A 12,665-nucleotide genomic window follows, 5' to 3' on the forward strand; every position below is an offset into this window, starting at 1 on the left:
TTTAAAAAACAGACGATGAAGAGGCTGGTTTAAAAACAAAATCCCATTTCTGTGCATCCTGTCTGCCTCAAGCTTTTGGAATCATGGCTCTGTTTGGGAAAGTGGGGAGCCTGAAGGTAATTGGTGCTGAGGAGAGAGTGCGGGGAGAGGCAGAGAGAGAGAGAGAGAGACCCCCACCGATCATTCTCGCTGCCCCAAATTTATCCTGACGGACTTTTCTGGGCGAACCTCGACAGTCTGTAAGCAGGCATCCAGAAATGCTACTGTTGAGTCTAAGCCTTGGGGGGATTAATACGCAACTCCATTTCCACTCATGAGTAATGTATTAAAATTTTGTAGCTAATAAATTCTTAATCTGAGCGGCTCCAGGTTATTTCTTACTTACACAGCGGCTTGGTTAATGTAACACCAACCTGGCCAAGGCTCCGGCTACCTGTTATTCTCTCGTGCTGTTTTCCCAAGGCTGCCGAACGCGGTCGGCCGGACTGCCGACTCCCCCTTCCTGTGACCACTGCTTAGTTCCTGCATATATGCAGAAGCACACACCTCTTCAGACAATTAAATCACACCAAACTGCTCGGGGACTGCAGACCTGCGAGGGTTATGTGAGCAGTCCCCCTCCCCTGCTAAGTATTATTGACAAATCCATCAAGGGCAGTGATGCATCGGTTTCCACCTTACCTAGAAGGACACTAGGGCAATGGTGACATGCTGTCACCGTGGTAACTGCAGCTGAAGTGAACAGCCGGTTAGGATAGGTGACCTCTGCTGGCACGGTGCCTAGAGATGGAGCACTCACTTGGCCGCCGTGTCATGGGGACCCCAAGGAGCGGCCCGGTGCCCTCAGATTGATTCATTAGGCCCTAAACGTATCGATCGCTCCAATTTGCAGGAATTTATTATATTGATATTGGACTGATTAACATTTTGTGCCAGACTGGTTCGATATGTGCTTGTAACAGCTTTTAATGATTAATTGACTTTTATGATTCCATCTCAGGGCTGTCAGTGAGCTGTGAACTGTGGGCAGGCTCGCTTCTGGGCTGTCTCTCAAGTGGCACAGGGCAGTGATTGAATACCTCGGAAATTAGTGTCCTTGCTGTCTCATTTTATGAAAGATAAATGCTATGACATTTAATGCAGACCTTAATTTAGAACAGAACTAAGCAGATCATTTTGCAATTTAATCATAAACAGGTAAATATCAAAACTTGTTTAGCATTTTACAAGTAAAGCACACAGAAAACAGAGGCAAAGCAGAGCAGGCGACCGGGGAGCCAGCAAGAGGCAAAATAAAATCCTATGGGCTAGGAGCCGCACGGCATTTTAATAATCACGTAATTTATTAGGACCAACGTCCGAGCCCATTTTGCAGCCCAGAATATACTGCTCTCATTCACTCCGTGGTGAGCCCCGGGCGTGCTGTCTGGCAAGGGCTGAAAAGTTAGCATTTACCTTCCCGGCCGCAGGCGGCCCAGCAATATTGCCTGGTGAGTCGAGGAAAATACATTGGCTCCTGTGCCCCAAAAGTAAATAGCAGACTAAGGGACGGGCTCAGGTTGAATGTGTGCCCCTGACATGCAATAAGGGGTATATCATATTCAGCGTGGTTTATGTGTTACCTAAAACAACCGTAAACATTATGAAAAGGCAGCCTGGGAAGATGAGATTTTATTGTACTCTCTAACAACAGAGAGAGAGGAGCGTGCGGGCTGGGGGCTGCCAGCTCACACCTTCTCGCATTCATATTTAAAGCATATTTCCTTCCTTTCATTTTAATTAAAAGACTTAAGTTAGGGAGAAACTGTCTAAACATCACGTCAAATTATTCATGTTTGTACATATAAGGAATAAAATAAAATGGGTCTGCGTGCCATTCTCCTTTCTTCTTTCCCCAACCCGCGTTCTTCTATCAAGTGGCACAGAGAGTAAGGACACCTCTACCTGACAGGCAGTTGCCAGTTGCTGACGTGTGACGGGATGGAGGCCGTGTGCATACTGTATGGCCCTCTTCTGAGATATGCTCAAACCCCAGCGTTGTTATTTGACCCGCCCTTCTCGCCTGTGAGAGGCATAGGTGATCAGGAACCAGGCACCGTATGGACGCTGGAAAGGGCTTCTTGTGGCTCTGTGCGCTTCCGTCCAAGGCCAAGACCATCCCTCGTCCTGACCTTGCAGACAGACTACCTGACATCATTTCCACCTGTGCATGGAGCTACGGTTTTGTTCCCTGATTCTTTTATCTGATGGAAAGCAGAGCTTAATCAGGTTTCTTGATACGTGTGTATCTGCACACACACCCAAACAGGCAATCTTTGAATGTATGTACTTCACCTCCATGGTCTGGAGCGCCCTCACCTCACTGTCTGCCCCAGATTCTGAGCCTTGCTTGTCATCCGTGACCGTGGGCTATGCGTGGCCTCACAACCCGCTGTGCAGTGCCCCAAGTGTAGACAGGACCAGAGCATGGGAAAAACCTCAAAGTGCCTCTCTCCTGTTTGGAAATTGAGAAAGCAGAAACATAATTGCTTTTGTTGGATCACAGTCCTGAATAGCAAAAGATGTTTGAAACATCTGCCCTTCCTTTGATTGGCTTTACGTCTTCTCTCTTTTTTGGCTTCTGTTCATTATTCTGCATTATATTCATTACCGAGAAATCTCTTCCAAGCCAGTATTTTCATATGCCGAAGGACGACTTGGATGCGGGGTATTTAATCTGATCCAGCCCCACACAAACTCATAATAGACTATGACACACCACATATAGATAAATTCTATAGTGAGGGCTCTGTTTCGTGCTCACGGATCTGGTTCTCTCCATTGTGCCAGAAATACCGTATCCTCAGGCGCAGAGGGGGGAAATGATCTCTTTCCAGTTTCTCCCTTTTATTGCAAAGAGGGGAGAGGAAGACTTTGGCGCCGTCCCGAAGCCCCGCTCCGGGTTCGTGCTGCCGTGCTCCGCAGCAGGGTTTCCTCCGAGTGTGTAAACACACACACACGCCCAGGCACACACTTCAATACCTCTGATCCATCACTTACGTAGGTTCTGCCAGTCCCCCTCCATCAGGGAGGGGTCTGTCCTTTTGGTGTCTCGTCGGCATCATATGCTCACTATGCTTCTCAAATTAGAACTCAGATTTCTTAACTTGGTTGAAACCCACTGGTTTCATCTGACTTCCATTCGTTCCGCAAGGAGAATTTGCAGGCACCGCTCACTACACTCTTGCCTCTTTCCTTCCAATCACTAATCGAATAACTTTCTGTGTCTATTTTATCTTCTGTTTCTGCTGTCAGATACCTGTCATACTATTAGCAGGAATTCCATGAAAAATTTAACAGGAAAAAAAAATGTTGATTCCCCCACATGGACTGCTGGAATACATTCTCTCCACATCCTGTGGTTATTAGCCTTCAAAATATTTACCTTTTAGTGAGCATTTTAACTCGGGCAGAGGAAGGTATAAAAAAATGTGGACAAGGGTCTTATGCTAAATCTAACAGCTAAGGAAGATTCACAAGTAAAACACGTTCAAAGTTTCTTATTTAAAAAAAAAAATACATTTTTTTCCTCCCTACATTTTATCAGTGAGAGTTACCGAAGAACCATGATGGTATGCTTTCCTTCAGTCATACAATTTGCAAACAACCTGTATTAGACATGTAATAGAAATTCTAGTACCAACAACCTTACATTTTTGTTACTAGAATTTCAACGAGGTATTGGCATTTTACTTAGCAATCATTGCCTTCAAAATTGATGGCCCAATCCATCACAGTGGTATGAAGATTTATTGTTTTACTCTATTCTGTAATTGTATCTGTGTGTCTCCTCACATAGCCCAACAACACCCCCAGTGAAAGGTGCACATACAGGTATATCTTACCTTGTGTCTCAGTCAGTCTGGGCCGCTATGACAAAGTCCCTTAGCTTGTTGGGTAGCAGGCGGGGGTGGGGGGTGGCTTATGAACAGCAGAAAGTTCTTTCTGGCAGGAGGCTGGAAGTCTGCCATCAGCATGCACCCTTGGTAGGGCTCTGGTGAGGACCCCCTTCCATACTGTAGACAGCCAACTTCTTGTTCTCTCATATGGCAGAAAGAGAGTGACCCAGCTCTCTGTCCTCTTGCTGGAAGGGCACTAATCCCATCCATGAGGGCTCCATCCTCATGACCTAATTAATGATCTCCCAAAGGCCACACCTCCAAATATCCTCACGTTGGGGACTGGATTTCAACATCGGAATCTAGGGGGAAGGGGTCACAAACATTCAGGCCACACCCCTGAGGAAAACATAATTTTTCCTGAGATAGTTTAGTCGGAGTTTTAAAACTAGCTAAGTTTATCTCTTCATCCTCATAAGGCCTCAAGAGGGAAGCCTTGGTCGGCTTCCATGTTTCACTGTTTGAAGAGATCCTGAAACGTCAGTACCCAAGCAGTGTTGCTGAACGTCTGCTCGTTTGGTTGAGACGCACACAGGATACTGGTTTGAGGTGATGTTTCACTTAGTATCTAAGTGTTTCGGTGATGTGCAGACAAAAAGACCCACTTCTGAGATGTCACTCACCCTCTGTTCCTCGATAGTGCCAGGGCCTGCTTGGCCTGAGGCCCCACAGCACCCGGTTACCTCCATGGTTGGGCAGGCCCAAGCCACCCTACCTCTGAGTTAGTTCTGGCCTTTTGAGGGAGCTCACGGGTTGATGTGTGGCACTGTGGGTCAGTTTGGTGGCCGTGTGGTGACTTGCCCCCATCGCCCCCTCACCCCCAGCTTCTCCCTCTTCCAGGTGGGAAAGTAGGAACAGGTGAGCAAAGGGGGAGTTGAGGTGCTCCTTTTTTGCCCCTCCTCAGGTGTGATTCCACGAAATGAAACAATCCTGGACTTCCTATCCTTCAGCCATGAAGCCCCATCAGCTCTCAGGGGTCCAGCAGGCTTGTCGTCACACTGCTGCTCTGGTAGTGGAGCTCCCACTTCCCCCTCCACTTGGGTACCATCTGGAGCCCCTGACACAGAGACCCTGGGATGTTAATGGCAAGCTTGTAAGGAGAAAAGAAGAAATGGGGATCCTGAGGGCAGGGAGTCAAAAGTCCACTGCAGAAGAAGGTCTGGCCCTCAGAGAATGGTGGCCACCAGCCGGAGTCTAGGAGACCTGACGCTTGCAACCCAGCGAGCCAGTTCGGGTGCCCAGCTCTCAAGGGGCTGAGGCAAGGCCCAAGGGGTGAGCCCATCAGAACTCTATCCGAGCCCATCTTTGTGGAAACAGGAGGTTTAGGGCACAGGTCTGTTTCCAGAAGGCCGTGATGGGGAGAGGGGGAAGGAAAGAGCAGAGCACCAAAAGGAAAGTCTGACAAGCTGGGGAAGAAATGGACCTTCACCAGGTCTTGATTGTAAGCTAGGCTCTGTGCCAGGAGCTTCGCTGATGTCATTTCCGTGTTTCCCATGGTGTGTTTCCTGTGTCATGGACGGATGAGCTGGAAAGGCAATAAAAAAATTAAGTAAAATACAGTTAATACAAAGATACAGGGAGAACGATGAGGGTGTTACCTAACTGGTTGAACTTCGAGAGCCACTGCATTAGCTCATGGCATCATCAAAGCTCTTGGAGTCCAGCAGTCTTTGACTCGGATCATATGCGGATCAGTTCAGGGGGAATATGATCCCATCGGGCATCAGGCCCACATTCTTGGGACTGGAGAGTGCCGCCTGGGCAATATCCACCCTGAGCAGAGCAGGTGTGACGGGTATGCAAGTGATGGGGACCAACATTCCCATGAGACACAGGGCTGAGCTAGCAGGATGAACTCGGAGGCTTCCTACTCAGCCGTTCTTGGGTATGGCATGAGGAATGAGGAGAGCTGAGCAGTGTAACGGCCAGAAAATCCTGAGTCCTTAGGTCACGGACATCCTGCCTGCTTCCCTGCACAGCAGCTGTGACTTATTCTTGCCTTATTCTTGGAATGGACTCCTGGGTCGGCTTTAGGGTTCCTGTTCCCATCTGTTCAGTCTTCCTAATGTTGACTGTCCATCTACCAAGCTCCCTTGGGCTGAAAGCCAGCACCCTGATAATCCATCCTAGCCACCTCTCTGCCAGAAGACACTCAGCTGCCTGCCTGCCTGTAGGTCAGGGCTGGACCCCTGGAGACTGTTCTGAAAGCTTCCTAGAGATGCATCCATACTCCCCAAGATTACCTGGTCTTCAGCCCTGTGTCCTGGGTCAGAGGTTTCACTGCCTGGTGAGTGCCGTTTCTGACACGGCAAACCCTATGGGGTTACAAAAATGCTCAAGACCCCCAAATGGACAAGATTTCTCTCCAATGTGTTTATCCAATGGCTCCAACCTTTGCCCCTGAGGTTAAAAGGAAGTGGGAATTGACATGAAGAATGGCAGAAGCCGAATAGCAGAACTTCTCATTTGAGTTTGTTTGTCTCCCGTGGCTCGGCTGCTTTTCCTTGGGTTTGGATATCTGGGAATAAATTCTTCAAATTGCATGTTAATTACCGCATTTGTGGCTTCCGTAGTATCAGACATTTGCAGGAAATATTACAGTTATAATTTCCAGATTAATAAAACTGAAGACAAAGTTGACCCAGTGGACATAATTTACTGTACTTTTCAGAAAGCTTCTGATAAGGCCCCTCATAAAAGGCTATTAAGGAAAATAAATAACCATAAGGTAGAGAGTAAAATCCTATAAATTACAGCATCCGAAGAAACTAAACCAAGTGAAGGGATTCACAGTGACCTGCTTGTATGTATTGTGTTGTTTATCGAAAATGCGTGGGCAATGGGTAGTGAAGAAATAAAACAAAACAAAATTAAACAAAACAGAAAAACAACCTTGAATTTCCATTGAGTCTGAATGGCTTTGAAATTGTCAGACCCTGCAGAGAAATAAACAAAACAGAGGCTCTGAGAATAGCACGGTACAGAGGTGCATGTGAAGTAAGGAAGATGTCTGAGGAATGGGGCCGGGGGAGAAAGCGTGTGTGTGTGTACACACACACACACCGTGAAATACCTGCTGTCTGTTCTGTTCTGTACTGGTAGGTTTACTTTATTAGGATTTTTTGGTAACATTATAGATAAAATTCCTCAAGAAAATAGCATTAACAGAAAAAGAAAAGAGCATGTTTAGGGGTAAAGATGAGCACAGGCACAGAATAAAGAAAACCTGAGGCCTGCAAACAGACTTCACAGCCCTGGGGGAGGCGCGGGAGCCCCCTTGCCCCTGCTCCTGCACTCACCTCGCAGCGGGGGTGAGGGGAGCTGAGGCTGAGTCTCTAGGACGACACAGGATAAGACTGGCCCCCAACCAGCTCATCTACTGTGGTAGGACAACACTTGGAACCTCGTCTCCGTAGATGTTTTAGACAGTCTCCTTTTTTTTTTTTTTAAATTTTTATAACCATATAATATATTTTTATCCCCAGGGGTACAGGTCTGTGAATCGCCAGGTTTACACACTTCGCAGCACTCACCATAGCACATACCCTCCCCAATGTCCATAACCCAGCCACCCTTCTCCCAACCCCCAGACAGTCTCCTTCTTAACTGAAGTGGCCGGATGCTCACTCTTCCTCTCATCTGTGTTACGTTGACCCAGCTACCCAGCCAGCTCCTCAGGGCGCCTGGATCAGGAAGTGACCAAAGGACTGAGCAGGACAAACACCGCTTCCTTGCCCCAGATGGAGGCAGAGCCAGCTGGTGGCCAACACAGGGTGCAGGAGAGGATGCCAGAACTGCCCTATAAGAGACAGGCTTCTGGAACTCACCTTCTTGGGTTTTCTTCACTTGCAGGTGGAAAATCTTGTTCCCTGTGTTTCACAAAAGAGATGGGAAAAAGTAAAGGAATCCTTTCCTATTGGGACATGAAAGCTCTTTTAAAAGTTAAATCTTCGGGGGGCACCTGGGTGGCTCAGTGGGTTAAAGCCTCTGCCTTCAGCTCACGTCATGATCTCAGGGTCCTGGGATCGAGTGTTGCCTCTGGCTTTTTGCTCAGTGGGGGGCCAGCTTCCTCCTCTCTCTGTGCCTGTTTCTCTGCCTACTTGTGATCTGTCTGTCAGACACTAAATAAATAAAATCTTAAAAAAAAAGTTAAATCTTTGATTAAAACACTGTGACAGTATGGTAAATGCAGAGAAGGGTGTCTATGTAGAATTTTATTATTTAATAATAATGCCTAACATTTATTGAGTGCTTTCAATATGGCTGGTGTACTGTACATACCCGATCCCATTAAAACCCCAGAGATTTCCCCCAAATTCCATTGTATACACAAGGATAATGAGGTATAGAAAAGCTGAGGAATGGACCCAAGGCCATGGAGTTAATTGGCAGAGGCAGAACCCCAACTTGATAGCCAGCTTCCAGAAGTCACCAGGTGACCTACCCTCCTCTACAGCAAACATTTAGCATAATCACTATGCTAATACCTATATCCATATAATTTCATATAATATGTCCTAGATATCATACATGTAACTATGCCGTAAGAGCTAACACTATTTAAGCATTCGTAATTGACCTACTTGGTGCAAATTGCTTTCCATGTACACTTTCCAGTCTTCATTCAACTTAGTGAAGTCAGTGAAATTATCATTACTGAAAACTATACAAACAGTCTGTTTGGATAAATCTGGTCCAAGACATTTTCCTTTCCCTGGGTGGAAGGTAAACCATTTCCTCGTGCAGTTTACCCAGAGACGACTTGATTTCCCCATGTGGTCACACCACAGCAGCTCTGTTCTGGACTTGCTGTTTTCTCTACCGCCCAAAGAGCTGTTCTGAGCAGCACTGTCTTCTGGGTTTGGCCCAGGCCTTTTCAGAGTAAAATCCAGAGCCAGAGTGAATAGAAGTGCAAGCCATCCCACTTAATGCCATCATAATGCCACCCATCTCTGGAGATCATTATCATTTTAGGAGTGTTTCCAACTCACCTTTGCCAACCTGGGTTTATTTCATTGTCAGAAAGTGAGTGTGAGCGTGGGGACCTAACACCAAGTACGTGACTCCGGTGCATACTGCTGAGTGACTCAGAGGGCCCTAAGCCCAGCCTGTGAGTAGTGTACACACTGTCCTTCGTCTGCAAGACTTGAGTCTTCAGGGCCTCCCTCTTCTTACACATTTGTTATTTCCTATGAATAAACATGCCATGTAAATGTAATGACCTCACTCCAGCGTCCATGGCCAACCCCTGGATATGACCACAGAGTGAAGATGACACGTGCTGGTAAACTTCTCAGAGACAGCTGTCCTCGTCGGTCCTGGTTGTCCTCTTCCACTACCTCAGTCTAAACCTTCACAACAGAGGGTATTAAATGCTGAAATGAGTCTGCTGAAAGGCTCAGATGCTGTAGCTCCCGCTGACCTCGGCCCTGCCTGAAACAAGTGGGAGGAAGTCATCTTGGCGCATATTGGTTCTTCCGGTGGCCCAGGGAGGTGAGCAGGTGTTTCCCAGCCCCTCCTCTCTCAGAGGGGCCATCTTCACGTAGGACCTGGTGACAAAAATCACACAGCCAGAACATTAGGACATACAGCTCCCTTTTCCCAATCTTGCCACTGGATGGGTGAAGAGTCCACGACCCGGCAGCCCACACAGGGTGCCGGGCACAGTGTGGCATCCAGGCCAGGGCCTCCTCTTGGCCTCGTAGAGTCCTGGGCAGCTCTGACCTGAGCTCAGGCGCGTCCTTCATTCAGTTGCCTGGTGGAGAAACGTCGCTGGGGATGATTCCCTCTTTATAGCTCAGGAACGCTGTGTTCTTCGGTGAGCCATGTGCCTAATGTGCTTTAGGCTGTGTCTAAGTGATGTGTTTCTCCAACCAAAAGTGAAAAATTCAGACGGTTTGTACCATATTTTTGTATATTTAGAAACAGCTGGTTGATTGACTGAATTTTTAATTTTTCACAGAAATGTTTGATGTTCTGGAGACTGTGTCTTTTAAGTCCTCTGAGGAAAGAAAAGATTTATATGAAAGTTTCTTTTTCCATAAATATTTTAGACTTCACTGGATGGCTGTGAACAGAAGTTCGGTCCCTGAGATGATCCTTCCTCCCCCACTACCTCAAGGTTTGTTTTCCAAAGTCACGACCACCCACTCCGGCTCTGGGGATTTGCCCTTAAACCCTTCTTCCCTATTCAGCTGACATCAAACCCTTCCATCACATTTTGGAATTGGCTTTCGAACTGCTGTTACCGTAATTTCGAATAAACAAGCCTGAATATTCTGTCAAAATACTTACATCACCTGGGCTGCAAAAAATAGGCTATTTCTTCAAGCCTTACACATAATAGACACCAGATGGATATTCATTAGGTATATATATTGGATCAATATTAAATATTAACTAATTCTGGGGGGCGCCTGGGTGGCCTGGTTGGTTAAGTGTCCAACTCTGGGTTTTGGCTCAGATCATGATCTTAGGGTCCTGAGAGGGAGCCCTGCCTCAGGCTCGACGCTCAGCAGGGAGTCTCTCAGGGGATTCTCTCCCTCCCCTTTCTCATCCCCTCACCCCTCCCTCAGTCTTGTGCACGTGCACATGCTCTCTCTCTTTAATAAATAAATAACATCTTAAAAATAATAGATATTTATTAATTTTTAACACACTAAGGTATTAACATAAAGTTACTTATATGTGATACTATAATATTTATATGAATCAATAGATAATTAATAGTATAAAATATATTAAGTTGAATCCAATTGCCTCCCTCAGGTCTAATATATATGGATAAGTAAAATGATTCAAAAAGCTACAAGATTGGAATGAAGCTCATATTTAGTGAATATGTAAGTGGATGCTAAATATGGTGTTACATGTTTCATAAATTATCTCATTTAATCTTCACAAAAACCTAGGTGGTAGAGCCTACTGCCTCCAGCTTTACCCACTGGGAAACTCAAGGATCAGAGAGGGTCAGGCACTCACCCAAGACTGCACAGCTGGTAGGTGAAGTAGCCTGAAAGTTAGTGGAGGCTCTGGTTCTAAGGGCCATGTCTTTACATCCTAAATGCTTCCTTGAACTAGCCCTTTCACTGGTCTTCAGTATTGATTTGTCCCATCTTCTGGAGCTTTTACATTAGGTTCCCTTGGCTGGATTAGAAAGCAGAGCGTGGGCCAGGCCTCCAGAAGTCCATGAAGAACACGCACCCACATGGCCTATGAGTGAAGAAGTGGGGCCGGAGTCTCTTGGCCTCTTGCTCCTGGGTGTTGAGGAACGTATTGGATTAACTGGCTGTCTTTGCACAGTTGCTAACACCCAGCAGGTTTGAACAGATGGGATCATAACTTCCCAGAGTAATTTCAAGGGCACAGAATCAGAGGTCACGAGACCTCATCCAGCCAGAGTGAAGGAAATGCAAAATATCCAAGTGTCTTACACCAAATTCTATGTACTTAGAAATCTTCAGGTGGGCGGCTCAGTCAGATAAGCATGCGACTCTTGATTTTGGCTCAGGTCCTGATCTCGGGGTGGTGGTCATGATCTAAGGGCCATGGGATTGAGCCCCGAGTTGGGCTCTGCACTCAGTGAGGAGTCTGCTTGTCTCTCTCCCTCTGCCCCTCCCCCCTCAAATAAATAAATAAATAAATAGCGTCTTTGAAAGAAATCTTCGGGTGGTGGCATTTCTTTTCCACAGGGGTGCTTGATGTCACTTTCCCCTCCTTTGTGTGACTCAGCCTGTTCCTTGGACAGGAAGCTGAGCTATTGAAGTCCCTCCTCTCTGATATTTCGTGTGGCATGGAGAGGACAGGGAAGGGAGGAAGGATAAACGTTGAGAGGTGAGAGCCTCCCCAGGAGTCAGCCACTAGTGTAACACGTGCAAGGGCAGCCCCTCACAAAGCAGGGAAGGTGCTCGACACGGTGAGGAGAAGAGGTGTGAAGAGGACCTGTCTCTGTGTCACACCTGGACAGGCCACCACGTTCCAATTTCTTACCTTCTCTTGGGTTTCTGATAAGTTGGTGGTTAAAAATAAAAATTCAGGCACACCTGGGTGGCTCAGTGGGTGGAGTGTCTGCCTTCGGCTCAGGTCATGATCCCAGGCTCAGCAGGGAGCCTGCTTCTCCCTCTCCCTGCCCCCCCCCCAACTCATGCTCTCTCTCTCATTCTCTCTTTCAAATGAATAAATGAAATCTTATAAAAAACAAAATCAAAACTCATGAGAAAAGATGATTTAAGACAAAAAGTTGACCCCTGAACAAGATGGGAGTTGGGGCAGTTGAAAATCTACATATAACTTTTGACTCTCCCCAAACTTTTAACTATGAATACCTGCTGTTGGCCAGAAGTCTTACCTATCACATGAAGAGTTGATCAACATGTATTTTATATGTCATATATATTATATACTGCGTTCTCACAGTCGAGCAAGCTAGAGAATAAATATCATTGTTTTTTAAAGATTTTATTTATTTATTTATTTATCTATATATCATCTATCTATTCATTTGAGAGAGACAGAGAGAGCCGGGGGAGGAGCAGAGGGAGAAGGAGAATCCCAAGCAGACTCTGCACTCAGCACAGAGTTCCACATGGGGCTCGATCCCATGACCCTGAGAGACCATGACCTGAGCTGAAATCAAGAATCAGGTGCTCAATCACTGAGCCATCCAGGCGGCCTTAGAGAAAGAAAACATTAATAAAATCATAAGGAAGGGAAAATACATTTACAGTC

Source organism: Mustela lutreola, chromosome 9 (genome assembly GCF_030435805.1).
Source record: "Mustela lutreola isolate mMusLut2 chromosome 9, mMusLut2.pri, whole genome shotgun sequence".
Taxonomy (NCBI): domain Eukaryota; kingdom Metazoa; phylum Chordata; class Mammalia; order Carnivora; family Mustelidae; genus Mustela; species Mustela lutreola.